Here is a 23,884-nt window from a genome sequence, read left to right on the forward strand (position 1 = left end):
TTAACTCCTCAATTACACTGGAGCTGCAGCGTCTCACCCAACACACAACAGCTGTTAATCCTCTTGTGGAAGTGGAGTACCAGGAGCACTCCATGTGCCTTGCCAGTGTGGACAAGGGAGTAAGGTAGAGAGCTCTAGGAGGCTTTATTGCGGTATAACGTGCAAGTGCAGCCAAGCCCTAAGAGGCCTATATGTATGAGTCAACCTCTCTAACCATAGCTTAGGTAGGCCCAGTTTATACCAGCCCCTGCTCCTGAATCTGAGGGTTCGTTTGCATCTCCACAGCCCTTTTCAGTCTGCTGCCAAACCTGTCTCCCCTTCCCTTTCTTAGGGTAAATCCTACAACTGGCTACTGTCTTACTAAGGCTGAAAAGGGAGGGGTAAAAACATCTCTGTAGCTTTGCTGGCACCTGGTGGGTACAACTAATAATCTGGCAGGTGTGGTTGAGCATTTGCTGGGATGCTCATTATCTAGGTCATTGTTTTGCCTTTCCTGTTTGGTTGCTCTAACATGCTATTGCAAGCAGTATACACAATATTCATAAAAAGTTTCCTAGTTCTTCATAGCTGGCTTCATGGGACTTTTAGAGCCACCAAATGTTTAATCTGCTCATGGCACTTAAAGGCATATAGTGGTTGTGAAGGTTTAGATATGCCACTTTAAGTAGTGAAGGAAGTACTAAGGACCTTGACACAGCTGTAACTTAGTTCACACCCAACCTTGTTCAATAAAGCAGAGGCAGCACGAAGTTTGATCTTATTTAAAAAAAAAAAAATCATCTCCTCCTAAGGAACAGAAATCTTGACTTGTCTAAGATCCAGAAGAGTTTCTTGTTGGTGAGAAGTTTTTCCTTTCCCAAACAATGGTACACAAGCATTTCCTAGCATGTTACAGGCTTCTGCCTTGGCAATAGTACCCTTCTTAAAAAGGGACAAGACATAGAATAGTAGAACTTTTAGATAGCGTTAAGTGCGCTTGTTTCTTCTGTTCACCCTTTGATATTACACGTCAGTGCTCTCTTCGTGGGACAGAACACAGTGCAAACCAAACTGGCTTCTGAAGACAGGCCAAACTTTTCCCCTTGGGCACTGGTGACCTTTCAGTAGGGATTCCTAGCTGCCACACCCAGGCAACCCCAGCATACTTCTGAGGAGCAAGTTTTTACAAGCAGAAGGTTCTCCTAGTCCAGATCTCGGAGAGGAATAGGGGTTGCCACTGGAACTGCTCCTACTGAAGCAGTTGAGCTTTTCATAGAGGGACAGGGAAGAAAATAGCTTTTAGTGAGATTCACTCTACCTACTACTACTAACTAAATTAACTTCTACCTTTGCAAGACAGGGCTGCAAAACTGCCTGTGCCCTATCCCACTTTTCACCTTTTTCTCCTACAATGAGTTGATCAGATTGAGTTTTAAAATTTGGTCCACCATGAACTGTGAATTTTCAGGGACCAGTGCTGCTCATGTCAATGTAACATGTGAACAAGGTCTGTATTGATAAGATATGAATGTTCTCAGCTATTCCCAGTCCAGGAGGTAAGCCAGAGACTGGCTTGATTGTATAGTATACACTTTACGGAAGCTATTTATATATGAATGAATGTATAGAAAGGAAGGCAGGAGAAGCAAGACCTCTGATTAATTAACCTGGAAAGGCAGCTTTGGTTTCCAGACTGCAATCTCCAAGCAATACAGCTGTATTAAAGGACTGACTGAGTTCTGATTTTAGTAAACTTTAGTTTGCTGATTTCATACAATGTACAATTACCTTAAGAGATGTTTGTGTCCCAACCATGGGGTTTTTTACAAGTTTAATCAAAATTTAGTTGCAAATATGAAGGAGCTTTGTACATTTTTTAAGACAATTGTGAATTGTCTAGAATAGCTGTTTACATCTTTTCTTTACAACAAATAGGAAATATCACAACAGACTTAAAACTGGCAAATCTTTATAGATTGAATAGTAAATGACAGAAGCTGTTATTTTGGACTTTTGTAGTAATTCAAAGGGAAAGTTGTTGTAGTGTTTAGACAGACCTAAGTGTTAATATTGTTTCTTGTATTGCATTTTTCAATAATTTTTCAAACTACTGCATTCTTGTCTTTTTTTTAAAAAAAAAACTTCCCTTGTCCAGCACAGTCTGCTCACTCAGGGTTTGTCTGCACGGAGAGTTATGGCTTGGTTGTCGTGAAGTAGCCATTCCAAATTAACTCCATGGGCAGATGCTTTTATTCCAGAATAGGAGCATCCAGCCATGGACTTAATCTAATTTAAATTCTTATTCTGGATCAACTTTCATGAGTATAGACAAGGCCTTTTTTAGCTAGCAAAGGTATATTTCACCCTACAAGCTTGAATTGTGAAGAATCTCAAAGTAAAATCCTATTACTGTGAACACCAGCTCTGAAGCCTTCCTCAGAGTCTCTACATTCTTAGTGACCTCAGTGGTACTCCAGAATAAGACTGAGATAAAGTTTTCAAGAGTGCTTAAGTGACTCTTAGTCCCATTTTCAAAAAGTGATTTAGGAATCCAACAGCTGCTCTACACTAAAGTTAGGTTGACTCAGGTACTGTCACTCAGGGGTGTGAAAAATCCACATCCAGACTGACCTAATGAAGCTGACTTAACCTCTGGTGTAGACAGCATTAAACTGGTAGAAGAATTCTTCAAGTGACCTAGCTACTGCCTCTCAGGAAGGCAGATTAATTAGAGCTGCAGCACTTCAAATGTAGACTACCTGTAGTGGCTCAGGAACACTTAGGGCGGGTGTACACTACAGTGGGAAATCAATGCTCTGAGATTGATCTACTGGCAGTCAGTTTAACGGGTCTAGTAAAGACCCACCAAATCAACTGCAGATCGCGCTCCAGTTGACCCCTGTACTCTACCCCTGACTAGAAGAGTAAGGTAAATCGACGGGAGATTTTCTTCCATCAACACCCCCCCCCCCCCCCCGGCGTGGTGTAGACCCTATGGTAACTTAACCTAAGGCACTGGGGGCTGGAGGTGGGTAGCGGATGCGGGGCTGCTGATGTATTACTGTGGCTCTTTGGCAATGTTCATTGGTAAATTCTGGCTCCTTCTCAGGCTTAGGTTGGCCACCTGTGCTCTGAAGGATCCAGAGCCTTCACTGATGAACCCTTGCAGGCTGTCCTGCATTTGCAGCTTTACCTGTAGTTCAGGGAAATGACCACTAGAGTTCTCCACAACTCTGCACTAGACTTAGGCTACAGCAGCATTTGCTCTCATAAACCTCCACTTTTAATTGATTTGTTTCTGCTTTGTTGAACATGCTAAAGCCTCCTGCAGTGAGGTTGAATCATAGAATATCAGGGTTGGAAGGGACCCCAGAAGGTCATCTAGTCCAACCCCCTGCTCAAAGCAGGACCAATTCCCAGTTAAATCATCAAGGACTGTCCCGCTGGACACAAGGGGGAAAATTTTCCATAGCAGCTAAGTGACTTAGAAGTTTACATCCAGTCTTCAAAAGTGACTTAGCTGCTGTGGAAAATTTTACCCAAATATCCCCAAAGCACCAATCCACTGAACACAAGTCAGTCTACGCTAGCTGCATAAAGTTTCAGTATACATAGTTTATACCTAAACACACCCTATTCAGAGGACTCAGGTAGACCTCACTCACTCCCTAGAGCTAGGAGAATAGTTTTTTTTTGGTCATGCTTGCGTCTATACTGGGCCTTTGCCCTTTTGGTATTAGATACCCCTCATGCAGTCCCAGCCTAATCAGATCAACTCTGCCTGTTACAGGACCCCCAAGAGACTGCTTCTTACTAGCAAAGAGCTTCTGAATGAAGGTCCTGTAGGAAAGGGGAATGAAGAGAAGGCAACAGCCATGTAGAGGGTTACTCATAATCAGTACTCTCTGATGCAGTATTCTTGGGAATAGGGGTAAGGAAATCCAGCTGGTATGGATGGGGAAAAGCAACCAAGAACCATCCTAGCACACTGGACCCTGACTTGACTGGAATGAGCTGTATCCTAACCCAAGGTAAGAGCCAAGAACGGAACCTATCAATCCTGACGACTCCATGCTCTGCTCCAACTCCTCCCACTGGCTGTTCTTTTACGTGTGACAGGAGAACCATTACACACCACAGTCGTGCCTGCTGCACGTTTGAGAGCGACAGCAATAAGGAGGGTAAGCTGGTTAGAGTTTAATTCTAATGCTGGCCCTTGTGCTTCAGCTAGGAGGGAGAGCAGTAGGTGGAGATGAAGTTTGACATTGCACTTCTAGGATGAAGTAAGGTTCAATCACTTCCACTTCAGTTCTGAACAAGAACTGAACAAGCAGCTGCCCACTGCTGTGTCTTGTACCTTCCTCTCTAGCATGTGGTTACTGGGTGTTAGCAAGTTACAAGATCCTGGATGAGATGGAACACTTATGCCACTGCCTGGGACTATGAACTAGTAGAAGCTGGTTCTGCTCCAGTCTACCCCTTCACCTTGGGGTTGTGAGCAGCTCTGCCGGAGAATGATACACTGAGTCAGATTAATTGTACCACAACAGCTTTTCCTCCACAATATTGCTGCTTGTTCAGTTTCCTCAGCCACAACCCAAGCAAATGTTATCCTGCCCTTGGCACCTGTCTGTATTCTCCAGCGCAGCTGCTCCAGGTTGTAGACAAGAATGCTGAAAGGATGGAATTAATGATGCAGCAAATCTGGCACCTTTGTTTCATCCATGCACCCAGCCTGAGTCTTTGCTGCTCATTTGTAATGAATTCCCTGCTTTCTCGTGGCAAGGGTTAGCAGAAACACACAGCAGCACCTGAGCTGTCCTTTCCTGCTCTGAACTAGAGTGTATGCACACCAGGCTATAGAGCTGCTGTTCAGCCCCTCAGTTTCCTAAGACTGTGGGCTCCCCAGTGTCTTTGGTGTGAAAGAAATTAAAGGGACTTTCCCAAGATCATCCTGTGACTAAGTAGCAGAGTTGTAGAACAGAACCCAGCTTTCCCAATCCTTAGCCAGCCCCTGCCTAAAACTTTTCAGCCCATACGCGGGATTGAACATGATCTGTTGCCGACAGGCTTCCAGGGGTAGAGGTGGAGAAGTTTAATGGCTTGGTTGTTGTGCCTCAGTTTACCCAGCTGCAAAAGGGAGATATTTTACCTGGAGGGGATTCCCAATGCTATTTAACTGCCCTTGAAATCCGTAAAGTCAGTACCTTAAGACCTTTGTGAATCCCAGCCCTGAGGGATTCATGCTTGTAGAATGCTGGAAGCAGATGCACACTCAGCATCAAAACACATCTGTGTCTCTATTTTACTGACATCATAACGCTGGCCTTACTGAAAAACTAACAACGGCCTTAAGCCAGTGCGCTTTCAAGCCGTTCTAACCATTAGCTCCCCACACAGTGAGGGAAATTAAAAATCTTCTAGAAATCGTTGGGTGAAGATCACTGCCATGACTGGATTCTTCATAATCCTTCCGAAGAACTTGATTTACTTAATACAGCATGCACACATAAGAGCTGTTTAATACATTTTCAAACAAAATACCATAGAAAGTAAGCCTCTTAGGCTGTGCATATAAGGCTCTCCAGCTCCCTTTTCGCTCTAATGCTGGGGTACGCCCTTGCTCTGTCTAACCTCATTAGTATCACAATGTGCATCCAACCCTCCAAAGTGCTCACTTCCCCAGGATAGGGCTATTTAAAGAGGATGTGAAATATCCTATCCAGTCTCTTGAGCTGGACTGACACTGATAGCATGCTGCATCCCAGCAAAATATTCCAAAGCCAGTGGGGCAAGAAAGTTAGATTTGCAACAGACTAAGAAAATGAAGGAAACATGTTTAGTGATGCTTAATTGAATTATTTACACATCTAGTCTGTGGGTTTACAATCCTTCAGTGTAAAAAGACAGGGATGTGGTGAAATATAAAGGCACAAGTGTTAGACACCCCTCCCCAATTCCTTCCTTAAGCTATTTTTCCGTCTGTTACAAAACCGCACAGCTGAACTGGGAGGAAGATTTGTACTAAACATCCAGCCAGGTTTGTAAGGGGATAAATCTGTCCAGTGCAGACCGCTACCAGGGCTTTGTGAGCAACCACACAAGGACCAACAAGAATGACTGTTTTAAAAAGGAGATGCCTCCATTTTCAAAAGAGACTGAAAATCAGGCCTCTTTAAGAGGCATCTCAATCTAGATAAGTTAGAGATTTCTCTCCGTATTTGAAAGTAACTGACTGGAGATTGCCCAACAGTCACTGTATTTTACTGAGTCAAGAACACGATGGCCCTTCTGGTTTGTTTAAAGAAAGCCCGTGTGTTTAAACCACACGAGCAGGCAAAGAGTCCAGCAAGACATCACCCCTCCATCTCCTTCCTTTGCATTATTTAATGTCATCCGTGAAGAAAATAAGCTGCCACTTAGCGGAACTCAATTCAGATCCATCCTTCCAGTTCCCGGCCTGATCCCACTTGGCACTCTATTTTCTCCGAGAAGCTGCACATCAGCCTAGATGCAGCCTCTCATCCTTCTGTGCTGTATGAAGCCTAGGCTGGGGAGGGCACTATGCAGGCGAGAATGTCACTCAGGGTGAACGTGCTCTTGGGATGCTTTGGCGCCAGAACTGTCTTGCTACAGGGGGAAAGGTTTAGTTAGCCAGACTCAGCACCGGCACAGGTGCCTTATTACATAGCTCATCACGTTTCTCCTGTGCAGGAGGTCACAGCAACATGCCCACTACCTTACATTCTCTTGCTGCCTTCGTCCTGGGGCCTGGATGCCTATAAAAGCTGACCCAGGCAGCTGGCTGGAGTTTGCCACTGACACCCTCCTAGGATGTCTGTGAGCTGGGCTCGCTCAGCTCCCGAGAGATCACTTCCCAAAAGCAGGCGGCCATGGAGGTTTGTAGAATCGTTAGTGGGGAGTTGAGAAAGGCCGGTGAGATCAAGTAGCAGGGAGGGATCTGGCTGGGTTTTGCCACCATCTGAAGGGATTTCATAGATTAAGAAAGGCCAATTTAATTAGAGAGAGACAAAAACCCAAACCAATAAAGTCAAATTGGCAGCAGGCAAGCCCCAGCAAGAAGCCAGATGATGTAACACAGGGCTCAGGCCCGATTCCCTGGGACTAGGCATGATGTGAGGACCTAGGGCCGATCAGGATAGAGTGGAAGATGGGGCTGAAATAAGTATATGGTCAGTGAATGACCAGCATCGAATTCATGAACTGGGAACAAAGTTTGTTACCCTGTTCTGCATGGGCTAGAAGCGGAGGAAAATCAACTACAGGTTACTAACCCCAACGTCACCCCATGGGCAGCAGGTGACTCACCGGCTGAGGAGACTAGCCCCCAGCCAGCCCAGCACCAGGTAGGCAGCACGTAGCCGCCCCCACAGCCCCTGAGCACAGGGCATGTGGCCCAATGCCTCCAGCCCAGCCATCCCAAGTCCTGAACATCTGAGTGTCCCCGCGTGGGAGTTAGGATCCCTGGGTTTTAATTCTAGCTCTGACCCTCATCCACAGACACTCACTTGGCTTCCAGGCCTAAGCTTCCCCCGCCCCAGGGGATGACGAAGTTTGTCCACCTGCATTAAGCATCTGTCCAAGCGCTGGCTGTTACAAATGTCCTTTGCCCAGGAAGGGGAACAGACACCAGGCCAGGGCAGAGCTGGAAGTGGCTGTACACAGCAAACTAAACAAGAACTTGCAGTCAGAGGCTGCTCGAGACACCAGTGCTATTTCTAGACCGAAGCAGACAGGATGTCACAAATACAGCCAGGGAACGTCGAGTGCCTTGCTGCAAGCGTACCTAGACTGCAGTTCTGCTCGCCGGCCTAGAAGACAACAACGTACAAAGAGGCAGCTACAGTGAGCCAAGGGCTGGGGGAGAGACTGGAGGGACCTTGAGCAGAGCAGACAGGGCCGGCTCTATGGTTTTTGCCGCCCCAAGCAGTGAAAAAAACGGTCACCATGGATGACAGGAGCGAGAGAAGCCGCCGCCGCAGAAACTCTGCCGCCCCGAGCACCTGCTTGGGACGCTGGTGCCTGGAGCCGGCCCTGAGAGCAGAGGACTGTGGCAGGGAAGAAGCAAAGCATGGACAAGGTAGCGGGAGCAAGGCATGCGCTGCGATAATCCGCTCTCCAGGGCTGCCAGTCACCTCGCGCCAGCACTGAAGTTACCCTTTTAAAAGCCCCGTCTCCCTCCCTGCACAGAACAACCTCACCAGGATTCGGCAGCTGAAAGAATCAAGAAGCCAGGGTTGGCGGGAGCGGGGAGGCAGCCTGCCTTATTCCAGGAGCCTCGGGGAGCGGAGTGGAGGCTAAAGCCCTCAGGTTAGTCACAGGGACGCAGTCTGCAGGCTCCCACCCCTTCCTGCAGGGAGCTGGGCTCGCACACCTGGCTGGATGACACTTACAGAGAGGGCTCATTGGGGCATTCAGGGTAATCAAGAGCTCGAGCCTCCCCCCAGAGCCAGACCTGGAATGAACTCCCGTTCGGGTCTGTAGGGGGCGGTGATAGACAGCAACACTCTGGTAGGAAAATCCCTCCCCAGCCCTCAGAGCTAAAGGGGAATCCGAAGCCAGGTGCCATAAAGCCAGAGTGCTGCCGCTGGGCCTTGCCCGGCAACACTGACCCCAGAACTGGCCCAGCTGAGGGCTAGTCCAGAGGCCTATCATCATATGCAGCTGGGGCCTGCAGGTCCCTGGGGGCCGTACGCCCAGGCCAGGAGAAAAGGGGGCTGCCGTCCACATCGCAGCTCGCCCCAGGCTGGATGGGACCGGAGAGCCACGCCTGGGCCTCCCGCAGCGGCGATGGTATGCAGGTAGCTCGGCTGGGTCCGTGGAAACAGCTATCGTGCCAGCAGCTCGCACTGAAGAAAAAGCAGCTCTGTTCATGGCTTTGGCAGGACCAATGAAGCCAGTGGCGGTGCTAGACCCTTGGTGGCCCTAAGCAGGAATATGTGCCCTCCTCCACCCCCCACACAACAGTAATTAATACCCTCCCCCCCTTGAGCTTCAGTTGCTTAGTCTGCCTTGCGCTGGCTCTGAATGAAACCTGTCAAGGATAATTTCTCCTTGGGTTTAGAGACCTTGTTAGTGTCCGTCTGCCGCTGAGGGGTGGGAAGCGTCAGGGCTTGGCAAGGGCCAGTGTGTTCCCTTGGGCAAAGGAGCAGCCACCCACTCCCCGACTCGCCAGGGGGGCCGGCGAGCGCCCATGCAGCAGCAAGAGGGCAGAGCCAAGCTCGGTTGCCAAGAGACACTAAAATGCCCTCGACACAACAGTGCCCACCCCCGTGAGACCCAGGTGTCCCCACCCAGGCCACTGCTGGGCTCTCTCCTTCCCCAGGCCTGATGCTCTCATCCAGCCCCTCCCTTGCAAACGGGTGTGTGTGGGGGGGAGTCATGCTGCTTTAACCCCTTCCCCGCTGGGGGGAGGGGGCTCCAGTCCAAGGGGGCATGCCTACCCATTCAAAGCAGGGATTCACTAGTTTATCTGCACATGGCACTGTGGGCATGGGACGCGCTCTAACTGCTAAGCAGGGGACAAGCCCACACCCCTCCAGGTGGCTATATCTAGCGTTTTTTAGTGTGTGGGGCCGGGCCCGGCAGCACCAATTCAGGGCCCATCACTGCTTAGCGAGACCTACTGGGCGTATTGCACACATACTATTTCTAGCCCATTGCTCCGGCTCCACTGGCCTGAAAGGGCGGATGCAACATGGACCTTGCCAGACTGACTCAGCCCTATCGTCTGTCCAGTCCAGTTACCCTGGAGCAACAGCTGCTTCAGAGGAAGGTTGAAAGAAATCCTGCAGGTGGCCATGAGAGGGGGTAGGGTATCAGCTTCAGCCATGAAGCATGATAGCTGATAGCACTCCTGGCTGGTCTCTACTGCTTCACCATGATTACTCCAAATACCTTTGTTCTCCAGCTATACGTCCAATCCTGTTCAATGCTTTGCCTCGGTAGAGATCATGTAGCAATGAGTCCCAGAGGCTACTCAGCCTTGTGCAAGAAAAATACCATCCAACGTCACTTTGATCCTGTACTCTGGGGCAGGATATCCTGATCTATCTTCTCCAGCCCCTTCTTTGCTCGGTGTCCTCTGGCCACCTCCTCTCCTCGCCAACACAAGGCAGGGGATGTTTATACAGGACTGTGTGCTTTTTGCCATGGGGGTTCTTCCCTCAGATGGTCCAGGCAAGGTGTTCAATCCCCCCCTTAGCCCTATTGATGCTCAAATGTGGGGTCTGGTCTGTGAAGCCAAAGTTAGGGAGAAAAGCGCATTCGAATGAGACGCCTTCGAAGGATGGTGCTGGGAGGAGAGAGAGGTCATGCTACAGACGTGGAACTAGGGAAAGTTTTACCTTAAAAGGGTACTGGGGCTAGTGCCGGTGCGTAGGAGGAGAGGAGATTTCTTTGTTTGACTCTCCCATGTCTGCAACACCCTCGGATGAGCTTCTAAACAGCGTGTTATTTATAGGAGGTTATTGGGGAGGGGGAGTCCAGGGCTGTTCTGGGCTCTTGGCATTTTGTTTCTTTACATGCCATAGCTTTGGCTTTTGTGAAAGGTGCCCAGATATTACTCACTTGTTCATTGTTCCTCCTCAACAGTCTTTTGTTCTGTCCCGCCCCCTGCTGCTCACTCCCCCCCCCCCCAGTGTTTCTAGAGGGCTCCTCGAATCTGCACATCTCTCCTTGCTGACCTGTGAACTCACATCTTCGTTAATGTCAGAGTCGCTCAGGTAATAGCAGTGATTAACATTAGAGCACCACCCAAAGGAAGCACACTTCCTTGTTTGGGTAGGGCCTACGTAAACTGTAGCTTCTCTTCTGCTCCCCTCCCCCAGTTCTGTGGTTTGGCTTTAGTTTGCGGGGGGGCGGGGTGTGTGTTTTTTTCCTTTGGAAGCAGGGAAAGATGCTGTAACACTGATTGCAGTCAGGTATAACGTGTCAGCCAGGACGCAGACAGCTCTGCCAGGAAGGCGAGCTTACATCCTTGGAAACATCCTGGTTTCTAGGCCTCTCCCAGCCAGTTGTTACAGAAGTTGGCATTTTATCCTGAGCCCCAGCAGACTCCATTGCCCAGATGCACCAGTGAAATTAACAAGCCGACTGGCTTATTGCGCGGGCAGGGTAAACAGATGCCCTGGAGGCCTGGAACTCTCCCAGTTTAAGGGCCATTCCTGCCTTCCCACCCAGCTGCTGCCTGCCATCCTTAAAGCTGCTCCTAACCCTGCTCTCAGCCTCCCCTTCCAGGGCCTCTCCTACCACCAACCTCTTGTCTGGAAGCAGAGGTAGAGTCACCAAGTTACACACACGGTCTCAAGCAATGGGCCCTGCATTCCAAACAAGCCTGGACGTAGGAGGTTTGGGTCAGCCCGTTACAGCGGACGGGGTCCCCAAAAGCCTATAGGTTTGGATTTTAAACACCCCACAGGTCAGGGCCATCCCGACCCGTGGTGTGTCCCCACAGGAGGATCTCACACTGCCTTTTCTCCTTCACTGTCCCTCACCCCCTTCTGCGTCCTGCTTCTGCTCTCACCCTTTCAAGCCCTCTGGGGAAATCCGTGCTTAGGAAAGGGACTGGAGAATGCACAGAACATGCTGGCTGAGATCAAATCAGCCTAGCTGCCCTGGCCCCTCTATCATCCCTCCCCACGTCTGCCATTTTCCTGTAACCCACTGCATTGACTCTGCCGCGAGGAGCTCTGAGGCCAAGTGGCAGAGGGTGTAAAGGGGGCCTAAGAATTACAGGAGTCCGCTGGCTCTGACAGTTACATTCTAGCTCGAAGTGTCATGGGAGGTCTCGAATAAAAATCTGTATCGCACAGACACAGGCACTGATTCTGTGGGTGCTCTGGGGCTGGAGCACCCATGGGGGAAAAAATGGTGTGTGCTAAGCATCCCCCGGCGCCCCCCAATCAGCACCTGCCCCTCCAGCCCACCATGATCATGCAGGAGGCGCTGGGGGTGGGAGAGGGGGACAAGCAAGGGTGGCACGCGCTCAGGGGCGGGGGCGGAGCACCCCCGGCACATTACAAAGTTGGAGACCATGCGTACAGATGCTATGTAAGGCGTTCTGTATATACCCTGATCACTCTGTTCTGAAGGCATGTAACTGTGGGGCGGGGTGAAAAGCAGGTTTTCCACATGGCTCCGTGTGCTGCCCCTCCCTGCAGGACACAGGCACCGCCCCCGCAGCTCCCATTGGCTGCAGTTGCCCATTCCCAGCCCATAGGAGCTGTGGGGGCGGTACCTGAAGGCAGGAGCAGCGCATTGAGACCCCCTGCCCGCCCCCCACCGCACGGAAATGCCAGCCACTTCCGGGAGCGGCACAGGGCCGGGGCTTTTAGCAACCAGAGATCGCCATCGACTGTCAGAGGCTCCAGGATCCACCAGTCGATCACGATCTAACAGTTGGTGACCACTGGTTTAGTCTCTAGAAAGCCTGATTTGGGGTGACACGTAACCCTTTGTTTCCCATCTTCTCGCTCACTCTCACCCAAATCCCTGTTCTGGGATCACGGAGACAGTTTGTGAACACAAGTGTCAGGGCCATGTGCTCCGCGGAACTGCATCCCGAGGGGTAACTAATGAGCCGCTGCATGCAGTCCTTTGGGAACAGCAGGCCTGGTATTTCTGTGAGCAGTCTGAGGATGCAGGGGTTGGGGTGGGCCTACCGCTGCCTGCACAGACAGAGCGAGGCCTGCAAGGCAGGGCTTGTGCTGCCAGACGCTGGGGGCTTCAGGGGGCTGAGCCACAGCAGGGACAGACAAGACTGCTTCACACACAGAGCAGCGCTATTATGGAATGAGCTCCTCTTTTCTAGCTGCCTCTGTGAACACACTGTTCCAGAGCACAAGAAGTGGTTTGACTCCAGACTAATTACTCCACTTCCAGCCAAGGTGGTCCCCAGTCCAACGTGGGGGGGGGGGGGGGCAATGCCAACTCTTACACCTGGCATCTCCACTTTGGATCTTCAGCCACTGTGACAGTGATTTCACTGCCAGCTGATCCCTGCTGGATGATCCGGCCCACCTTGGAGTGCAGCCTGGGCCCAGCTCTCTTCCGCAAACTGGTCATTAAAGGTAATAAAGCAATTTCAAAACAAAATGAGAACTGAAAGGAGTTTCCAGCGGAGCAACCGCAAGCCCTGGCCAGACAGAGAGGAGAAAGTTCCAATTCAACACCACCAAGTTCCAGAGCCGGGTATTTTTAGTTTGCTCTCTCTTCAGAGACTTACGCAGCTGGGTTGTTTTTCTGGCAGCTCTGTTTGTTTAACTGGGGTCAGAGCTGGCCTCAGGGCCCCCAGGGAACTCTGTGAAAAAGCCCAGCACACGGGAGGGATAAATATTACGCAGGCAGATCAGGGACCAGAATGCCCATTCTCAGAGGAAACCTGCTGCTGGCTCTAGAAGCTGGAGAGATGTAGTAACTAGGGATTGAACTCACAACCTCAGGATCTAGGAGCTATAGGACAATCCTGGAGTCAGGAGCTGTCACAGACTCTACTCTGGGGCTCAAGCACAGAAGGGGATGCATGGCACATGCTAAACAGTGATTAGCTCCTCTACGAGCTATTACACCTTAAGTAGGCTAAATCCTGCTCTTGGTCTCACCTGGTGCTGCTAGAAAGATTAATGGCATAACAGCCTAGCCACATGCTGTGATGGTTTGGTTTATGTCCCTCTCTAGTGGCTAATCCATGTAAGGTAAGTCTACTGCTTCCAGCCAAGGGAGTGAAAGCAATGGGAGTTCGATGCTTAAATAAACTTCAGATCTGCCCCTCGACTCCGTTGGCTGGAAGCAACGGAAGCTCTTGCGTGCAGTAGTGAGAATCCCTGTCAGGGTACAGCTGAGAGGTGCGATTCCTGGCTTTCAGCACTGCTCAAGCGAGCATCTAAAATAGCAGTGGACCTGGGGGCGGCCTTAGGCCTATGCAGGGAGTTGAGTGGGACTGCACCCCGGCAGCTAGCCCCAGCTACTGCCTGTAACCCGTGGCCATGCTGCTACGCTTGGGCAGAGCACGTGCGTGTGGGTCCACCCGAGCCAGGAGCCGCATCTCCCAGCTGCAGTGGAGTTGTACCCCCGAATGACCCAGGCAGTGGGTCATTTAACAGCATCTGTTTTGGAGCGAGAGAGTCAGTGAGTGAGACATGCTGGAAACAGGTTTTTTGCAAGCTGTTCAAGGGTAAAAAGCTCCCCTTCAATTGCTTGGCTGGAGGAGAGGAGACATCCACCAGGAAGATATTTAACTATGAAACAATTACAGCTGTTTCTACTGACTGCACCTTTAAACCTTTTCGCACTCAGGCCATTCAGTGCAGCCTTTCCAGATGCACCCTGCTGTCCCTCATGCAGACTTGACCTTTGTTCTTTGCTGCCTTCAGACAGATCAGGGCTCCCTCCATAAACAAAGAGCAGGTGGAGAACAGGCAGGGAGGGGATTGATCTTCCCAGCTCAGTGAGGCTGGGAGGGCAAAGGGAGTAGATAAATCAGCATCTCCGGAAGTTAAGGTGGACCTTGCCTCATCAAACAGTACAGCCCAGATCACGATGCACCAGAGCAGATCCAAGAGCTACAACAAAATCCCATTGTTTTCATTGTGCCGGAGCCAGAAGCAGAGAGTGTCATTTTTAAAGATGATCCTGTTTGTTCAGAGTTATTTCAAGACTCCCTCCCTGTCTCCTTAGTGTCTGGATATAATTGAGATGGTTCTTAAGTAAGTGCGGGGGGGAGGAACAGGGACAGAGGGAGAGCAGCAGCCTAACGGGAACGGATGGTGCCTCCATCAGCATTTCTCATGAAGTGGAGGAATTCTAATGGGCTTTTAGAGTCAGCTTTAAGAGTGGAACCCTTCATTCATAACCAATTAACCACAGATCAGTGGCAATACTTGGTGTTTCCCATACACCGCCCTTTGCACACAATAACTGGAGAGGTGGGGGCACATTAGCCCCATTTTACAGGTGTGCAAACTGAGGCATGAAGAGATCAAGGGCTTGATAACACAGTCATGTCAGTGGCAGAGCTAGGAACTCTGGTCCCCTGGCTTTCACTCTCTTGTTCTCTTTCCAGGAAGTGTCACCCCCCCGTACAAGTGAATCCCTGGCATGGGATGTGTACCCCATTTCTGTGTTGTGGGGGCAGGGCGCATTTTTGGGCTTCCACTCTTCTCCAGCCTATGCAGGGCCAGTTGGCTGCTGCAGCATATGCCAAGCCCTTTGTCACCTTATTACCATGGAAGGACCCAAAAGCCAGCTTGGGAGGAGCCTGGGGAGCACTTTTCCATCTTGGGTGACTTGGTTTCATGGGATATTTGCAAGAATCACTTGGCCAACCCCACCCGCTTCTCGCTCATCCCAGGATGCAGCACAGAACCGGCTTCCTGGGCCTCAGCCAGAGAGGGTACGAGCGCCAGCCTGACTCTCAGGCTAACGCCCAGGGCTTAAATTCAGCCAGAGCTGTCCAGAGCAGAGCTCCGGTAAATATTTTAGCCCCACAGGGCTAAAGCCCCAGTAGCCCCCAGCTCTGGGTAGGGCTGAAGCCCTGGTGCCACCCTCCCCCAGTGACCCCCACAAAGAATGGGGGGAGGGGCACAGGGGGCTCCAGGAAATACTCTGAGAATTTAAGCCCAGCTCATGAAAGCTCACCCAGGTCTTGCTCCCACTGACCACATGGATGCTGTATCTCACTGCTCCCCCCCCGCTGTCTCGTCACGTGGTTTCAGATCCTTCAGCGCAAGGACCTTCTCCTCTGCAGTTCCTGCCACCTGGAACAGCCTCATTCATGCCTGGCCCCCACCCCAGCCGGGAACATCTTATCCCCCTAACGAGGCCCCTTTGCTTCCTGCCCCCCCCCCAACATTCAGCTGTGAAAGCATCTGGGAAGAGATGTCGTGACAAGAGGGGCAATAGAAAATAGTTGCATCAAAGTACAATTCCTTGTCCACCTGCATCACACTCGTCACGCGACGCAGGAGTGAATCCTTCTTCTTGAGAGATGCTGGACTGGACGTCAAGCCATTAGCTCCAGCAGCTGCATCGCAGGGTAGACTTCCCCCGCAGCCAGCCCACTTTGGAGCAGGCCTGTCCTGCCAATGGGGAGCCGTTCACAAGAGGGGGCTAGTGAAGGGAGCTGCAAATGGCTACACAGCACCTGAAATCCCCAAGGGGCCACTAGCGCTGGGTGCCCCTTCCAGTGCATCCACTCCAGACTGTCTGTAACGACAGAGCTCCTGGGGCCCAGATCCACAATGGGAAATGGGCCCTGGGACCCATCACAGCCCCCCCAGGACTCAAAAGGCCATTGCACGGGGAACACCTCCTTCCCTCCACCCCCACTGTGACACTGACGTGGAGCACAACCCAGCAGGAGGCGAGCAGAACATCTCCCAACAGTGGGGAGAAAGGGCCTCGGCAGGACGGGGCCTCTCCCACCAAAGGGGCCCGCAGAAAAGCCAGGCCAGCCTAGCTCTTAGAGCAGGGAAATCAGAAACTCCAATTCCCAGCAACTTGCCCAGCTGACGGTAACAATCCCAGCCTGCCTAACGGGTGAGGGGGAGTTGGGGGAAAATCAAGAGGCCCAATGAGGGCTTGTAAAGCAGCAAGGGCCCTGGGTGATGGCCCATGTGTAGCACCCAAGTAGCATCAGCACCTACTGCCAGCCCCATGGGGTACCTCAGGCCCCCTGGCTGGAACATCCCATCAAGTCAAGGAGGTGAGGGCTCCTGGGGCTGGAGCCGTGTCCATGTCCAGCTCCTCAAAGCACTCTGCCTCTTCCTTCCAAAGACGACAGGCTCTCTGGTCTCTGCCCAGCTGCAGTGGAGAGCTGGACAGATGCCCAGCAGTGAATATGGAATTCGGAGCCCGGGCCAAGTGGCAGAGGGAGAGTGGGGATACAGGAAGGCTGAGATTTATTTAACCAGCCTATCTAAGGCATATCAGCAGCAAAACAATTAGAGAGGGGAATATTGGGACTAACCAGACTTCAGGCACAGGCTCCAGGGCACAGCTGGACAATGGGTAACTCCAGATCTGGCAAGGATCCCCCACCTAGCTGGGGATCACTCAAATATCTGGAGCCACCTCACGCCCAGTCTGGAGACAGCGCGGAGACACAGCTCTGTAGGGGACCCAAGTTAGGAGCCTCCCTCTCTAAGGTGTCTACTTCACACCCCTCATTTCAAGCGATGTCACTCATTTCAGCCCAGAGTCCCACATTTCACACCACCCCATGGCCCTCCACCTTTATTGATGGAAATCTCCATCTACTTAGGTAGATATATGCCCCCCCCACCACCGTATCCACATGCCTCAATCTAGTGTATTTATCCTCACAGTCCGCCTGTGAGGCAAGGACATGCTGTTATCCCCATTGTACATATGAGAAACTGAGGCACAGAGATTAAGTGACTTACCCAAGGTCACACAGGAAGTCTGCTACAGAGCAGGGACTTCAACCCTTGTGTCCCAAATCCTAGGTTAATGTTCTAACCACTGGACCATCATAGATTATCAGGGTTGGACGGGACCTCAGGTGGTCATCTAGTCCAACCCCCTGCCAACCCCCAGTATTTGCATCAGATCCCTAAATGGCCCCCTCAAGGATTGAACTCACAACCCTGGGTTTAGCAGGCCAATGCTCAAACCGCTGAGCTATCCTTCCTCCCTACATTAGAAAGAAAGATCCATGGAACTGAGGTTCTAGGCAATTATCTACACCAAAGAGTGGATTCCCACTCCTCACTTCCATTGCAATCTTGTGATCTCATTTTGGGTCTGGATCACGTATTGAACCCACCATGACCCAAATGAGGGACATAAGTGTAGACCCCTCCCACAAAGAAACCACCGTTTGGGAACCTCTGATGAGGTTACCGAGCTGGGTGGGGAAAAGTCTCAGAAGTTTTTGCAAAATTTCAATTCCTTTGTCAGTTCTATTTTTGACTGACAAATTCCCCCAGCCAGCTGTAGATGTTAAGGCCTCAACCCTGCAAAGATTCAGGTGCATGCTTATTTTTAAGTACAATAAACAGGGGCTAGTCACTGGGCTGAAAGTAAAGCATGTGTGCCTGAAAAATTAGATTCCACTCCACCTACAGTATTTACACATACACTCTCAATGAGACGTATTTCAGCCACGGTGGCTAACAGCACAAGACAGAGCCAGCCGACTTCAAAAGAAAAAGGGAAAAAGCACGGATGGGCTGACCTTGCCCCGCTCCCACCCCAATACCGTTGTTGAATTTCTCTCACTGGGTCAGAAGTGGCGGCTCCTCAGGTTCTGGGAGCCTCTTTCTCTCTATTTGACATTGGTGAGGCCTCATCTGGAGTACTGTGTCCAGTTTTGGGCCCCACACTTCAAGAAGGATGTGGATAAATTGGAGAGAGTCCAGCGAAGGGCAACAAAAATGATTAGGGGACTGGAACACATGAGTTATGAGGAGAGGCTGAGGGAGCTGGGATTGTTTAGCCTGCAGAAGAGAAGAATGAGGGGGGATTTGATAGCTGCTTTCAACTACCTGAAAGGGGGTTCCAAAGAGGATGGCTCTAGACTGTTCTCAATGGTAGCAGATGACAGAACGAGGAGTAGTGGTCTCAAGTTGCAGTGGGGGAGGTTTAGATTGGATATTAGGAAAAACTTTTTCACTAAGAGGGTGGTGAAACACTGGAATGCGTTACCTAGGGAGGTGGTAGAATCTCCTTCCTTAGAGGTATTTAAGGTCAGGCTTGACAAAACCCTGGCTGGGATGATTTAACTGGGAATTGGTCCTGCTTCGAGCAGGGGGTTGGACTAGATGACCTTCTGGGGTCCCTTCCAACCCTGATATTCTATGTTAAGAATGCCAGGTAAATGTACCGAGCTAGCAACACTTAGCCACAACTAATGGCAGACAGGGCATATTGTATCCGGCCCATGGGGAAATCTGTGCGAGTGTGATAAGAACTTGATTAGCTGAAGAGTGCATGTGCATTATTTTAGTGTCTAAAGGCTAAATTCTTAAAAAAAAAAAAAAAAGTGACCAGTGATTTGGGGGGGCCCCAACTTGAGATCCCTTAGAAGGGATGGATTTTGAGACAGTGCTGAGCATCCGCCCTCTGAGAAGTTGGTTCGCAAGTTGGGTACCCAAAATCTCTAAAAAGAAAAGGAGGACTTGTGGCACCTTAGAGACTAACACATTTATTTGAGCATAAGCTTTCGTGAGCTACAGCTCACTTCATCGGATGCATTCCGTGGAAAATACAGTGAGGAGATTTATATACACAGAGAACACGAAACAATGGGTGTTATCATACACACTGCAACGAGAGTGATCACTTAAGGTGAGCTATTACCAGCAGGAGAGCGGGGGGGGGGGGGGGGACCTTTTGTAGTGATAATCAAGATGGGCCATTTCCAGCGGTTGACAAGAACGTGTGAGGAACAGTGGCGGGGGAATAAACATGGGGAAATAGTTTTACTTTGTGTAATGACCCATCCACTCCCAGTCTCTATTCAAGCCTAAATTAATTGTATCCAGTTTGCAAATTAATTCCAATTCAGCAGTCTCTTGTTGGAGTCTGTTTTTGAAGTTTTTTTGTTGAAGAATTGCCACTTTTAGGTCTGCAATCGAGTGACCAAAGAGATTGAAGTGTTCTCCAACTAGTTTATGAATGTTATAATTCTTGACGTCTGATTTGTTTCCATTTATTCTTTTACGTAGAGACTGTCCAGTTTGGCCAATGTACATGGCAGAGGGGCATTGCTGGCACATGATGGCATATATCACATTGATAGATGTGCAGGTGAACGAGCTTCTGATGGTGTGGCTGATGTGATTAGGCCCTACAATGGTGTCCCCTGAATAGATATGTGGACACAGTTGGCAACGGGCTTTGTTGCAAGGATAGGTTCCTGGATTAGTGGTTCTGGTGTATGGTTGCTGGTGAGTATTTGCTTCAGGTTGGAGGGCTGCCTGTAAGCAAGGACTGGCCTGTCTCCCACGATCTGTGAGAGTGATGGGTCGTCCTTCAGGATAGGTTGTAGATCCTTAATAATGCGTTGGAGGGGTTTTAGTTGGGGGCTGAAGGTGATGGTTAGTGGCATTCTGTTATTTTCTTTGTTGGGCCTGTCCTGTGACTTCTGGGTACTCTTCTGGCTCTGTCAGTCTGTTTCTTCACTTCAGCAGGTGGGTATTGTAGTTGTAAGAATGCTTGATAGAGAGCTTATAGGTGTTTGTCTCTGTCTGAGGGGTTGGAGCAAATGCGGTTGTATCGTAGAGCTTGGCTGTAGACAATGGATCGTGTGGTGTGGTCTGGATGAAAGCTGGAGGCATGTAGGTAGGAATAGCAGTCAGTAGGTTTCCGGCATAGGGTGGTGTTTATGTGACCATCGCTAATTAGCACCTTAGTGTCCAGGAAGTGGATCTCTTGTGTGGACTGGTCCAGGCTGAGGTTGATGGTGGGATGGAAATTGTTGAAATCATGGTGGAATTCCTCAAGGGCTTCTTTTCCATGGGTCCAGATGATGAAGATGTCATCAATGTAGTGCAAGTAGAGTAGGGGCATTAGGGGATGAGAGTTGTTCTAAGTCAGCCATAAAAATGTTGGCATACTGTGGGGCCATGTGGGTACCCATAGCAGTGCCGCTGATTTGAAGGTATACATTGTCCCCAAATGTGAAATAGTTCTGGGTGAGGACAAAGTCACAAAGTTCAGCCATCAGCTGTCACACATACACACAAAAATTCCATTGATAATCAAAATTTACAGCTAGGCAGAGTAACATAAACGCTGTTTGAGAACTAACTAGAGTTTGATTAGAAGCTAAAACGTTGATATGTGAAGTTGACAGCTTGTGATAATGGTTGCAAAGGTTTACCTTTTTGAACCATGTCTATTGTCATTAAATAATTCCCCACCCACATCATTTCCTACAACTGTGAAAATCCCCCCCCCCCAAAAAAAAATTCTAGAAAAAGGCTTAAAAAACAAACACTGATATTATCTGTCAAAATTATATGGAATTGTGCAAAGCCTGGTTTTAAGTGGCAGGCTATTGTAGTCACTTCAATAAGCCACTAGAGGGAGACATGGTCACACACATTATGCTGCACTAACCCGCTAGTGTAGAACGGCTATGAATACACCTGCACTGGCCCAGATACGCTGTGACATCTCCAGCCTCCCTGCATCCCCTTTCTGGCCCAGTGGCAGCGTCCTGCTTCTATAGCTTCTACCAGCCCCCACCGACCCTGGCTGCAGCACGGCTGATACGCTGGCCTGAAGTATCTCTCAGTGTAGCCACATGAACAAGGATCCCTCACCCCACACCCCTGCTCCCACTGTGATCCTATGGTTATGCTCCTGCCTATTAAGAAAGGAGGTGGCAGGATGCAAGGAAACCCAGTTTCCAGGTTATGAGGCCCAAGGTGAAGCACCGAGGAAGGGATCCAAGCTGTGCTGGGGAATTCTTCCAAGGTGGCCTGAATGCCCTCAGTGTTTTCACCACAGAGTCCAGGAGGAGCAGGATGCTTTGCTTGAAGAAAGAGCAAGGGGCCAGGAGGAGCCGGGGAGGACGGCCCAGAACGTGCGCACTCAGCAGAGGCTGGCGATTAGATGAAATCGGGTGCAGAAGCTCCTGGACATGAGATGAGCCATTGTTCCCCCTCCCCCAGCCACTGCAAGAGGCTCAAGGAGGATTCTTCCCATCCCCAATTCCTGAACCCAGCCAGCGGGTGGAGCAAGAGGATGGAGTTCAGGCTGATAGGTTCTGGTTCTTAACTCACAGCTGCCCCGTAAGCGACACAAACTCCACTCCACGCCGCTCCGCCCCCTGCTAACCTCAGACACTCCACGGTCCCCACCCTCTGCAGTGCTGCTAATGCTCATGACTTTATCCCAGGTCTCTCACCAGCTGGTGTTGCACCCAGCTCCTGGAGGCAGGTGATGACATCAGCTTTAAATGAGAGTCTCCAGCCCTTGCAGCCATGAAGAACAGCTGGAAAACCATGACCCCTAAAAGGTCAGAGACAAGAGAGCAAAGAAAGCGAGCCCAGCAGTGATTATCTTTTAAAACCGCATGGATTCTTATGCCAATTTCATGGTTTCTTGGGGGCTGGCTGGCGAGTGTCCAGGGTTGGTCGTGCTGCCCCCTTGCAATGACTCCTGCACCAAACACAGGTGAACCCCCATCTTTTCCTGCTGCTCAAACCCTGGACCCTCCCAACCTGAGCACCCGCAGCAAGTCTCCAGGCGGCTCCCTACAAGAGCAGCCCCTCCCCCCGCCCCCTATACACATGGAGAAGCCCATCCCTGCATTGCCATGGGCTCAGGTGAATCCTTTCACAACTGAGGGGCAGGCCCAGACACACCCAGAGGTGCTGCCACACAGCCATCAGATACCACCATGCCCCATGCCAACAGCCACCAGGACACAATGCCCCCGGCTATACCCACCATGGACTCCCATACGCAGCTCTGCAGATGGACCTTCCTCCTGACCTGCCCATCCCTGTCATGTCTCTCCAGGTACGTCTGGAGAGAGGACAAGTGTTTGCTAGGCAGGGAGAGTAAATTAGTTTTTAAGAGAGGAAAGTCTTGGAAACTAACCGACTGCCGGCAAGAATCTACAGCTTCATACTGGATCCTTTCAGTGCTACACATTTACCCCTTTCATCACTAGTCATCCTGCATCCAACGACACATGGCTGATCAACCCAGAACCATCACACGTGACACATCATCCCCTGCATGCAGCAGTATGATGGGCAATCCCAAGCCCACGCTGCATAGATTGGGAACGCACTTCTCTCAGGGTAAAACTCTTTGCAACGGGGCTCTGACCATCTTTGCCTGCTGCAGAGGCACCTGGACAGGTGGGAGAACTGCTGCAGACTTTCCCCGTCCTTGTAGATACAGTCACAGAGAGGATATTTACTGCTAGAAAGCGGAGCTCTTCCTGCTCTAGAACTGAGCCAGCTGTACAATCAGGAAGAATCGGAGCAAGAGAAATGCTTTCCTGTAACGCCATGCTAGAAACTAGAGCTTTGGAGAACCTGTCTGAAAGGGACCTCAACAAGGAAAGCTCCGTGTAGTGGGAAAACAAATCAGCCAGCTACCTTCATCCCAATTCTAAGCACAGCCACTATTGAGGAAAGAGCCCAGCACATGCAAGATGGATGCTGAGGCAGCTGCTCCAAACCACAGCATCTGTTCCAGAAACAGGATTCAAAGCAGCGGGGCTACGAAGAGCCCATCGGAGCACAGAGTGGTACTTCCGAGGAGCCCCGAAACCACACGCACGGTGACCCAGTGCCAGCTACAGAGCTACCCAAATCATTGATGGAGAGGAGCCGGCATCCCCAAGTCGGTTTAAACCAGGCCACGCGCAGCAAGACCTGGAGTGAGGGAGTGTGTGCGGGGCGGGAGAGAGGTCTAGCTCGAGCGGTGATGTGATGGGAGTACTCTCTGCAGTGCTGGGAGCATGGCGCTCCCTGGTGGGGAGGGTGGAGTGAGGGTTATGAATGGATTATGGCTTTGCTACAGAGCCCAAGCCTACACTCAGGCACATCAGCCTCCCCTGTGAGCCCTCCATGGGCCACAGCCAGGCCAGTTCTGCCCACTCGGGCCCGTGCCAGCATGCCCGTGAGGGCCACTGCCCCAGAATCTCCATGGCTCAATTGCTTCCTGTGTCTCACCTACAACACTCCACAATGACATTAGCTTTTTTTGCAACTATATCACATTGTTGGCTCATATTCAATTTGTGACTCACTAGAACCCCCAGGTCCTTTTCAGCAGTACCACCACCTAGCCAGGTAGCCCCCATTTTGTAGTGGTGCATTTGATTTTTTTCCCCTTTGGCTTTGCACTTGTCTTTCTTGAATTTCAGCTTGCCAAGTTCAGACCCACTTTCCAA

General features: G+C 50.5%; 1 pseudogene across 1 annotated transcript in view; it reads right to left on the minus strand.

The window, feature by feature from the left end:
• The window catches only part of LOC311533274 (NADH dehydrogenase [ubiquinone] 1 alpha subcomplex subunit 1 pseudogene), a 60,827-nt pseudogene that overhangs the window by 5,998 nt on the left and 30,945 nt on the right, over nucleotides 1-23,884 (minus strand). The window lies entirely within an intron of this gene.

The sequence above is a fragment of the Lepidochelys olivacea genome, assembly GCF_965140295.1.
Source record: "Lepidochelys olivacea isolate rLepOli2 genome assembly, chromosome: 19".
Taxonomy (NCBI): Eukaryota; Metazoa; Chordata; order Testudines; family Cheloniidae; genus Lepidochelys; species Lepidochelys olivacea.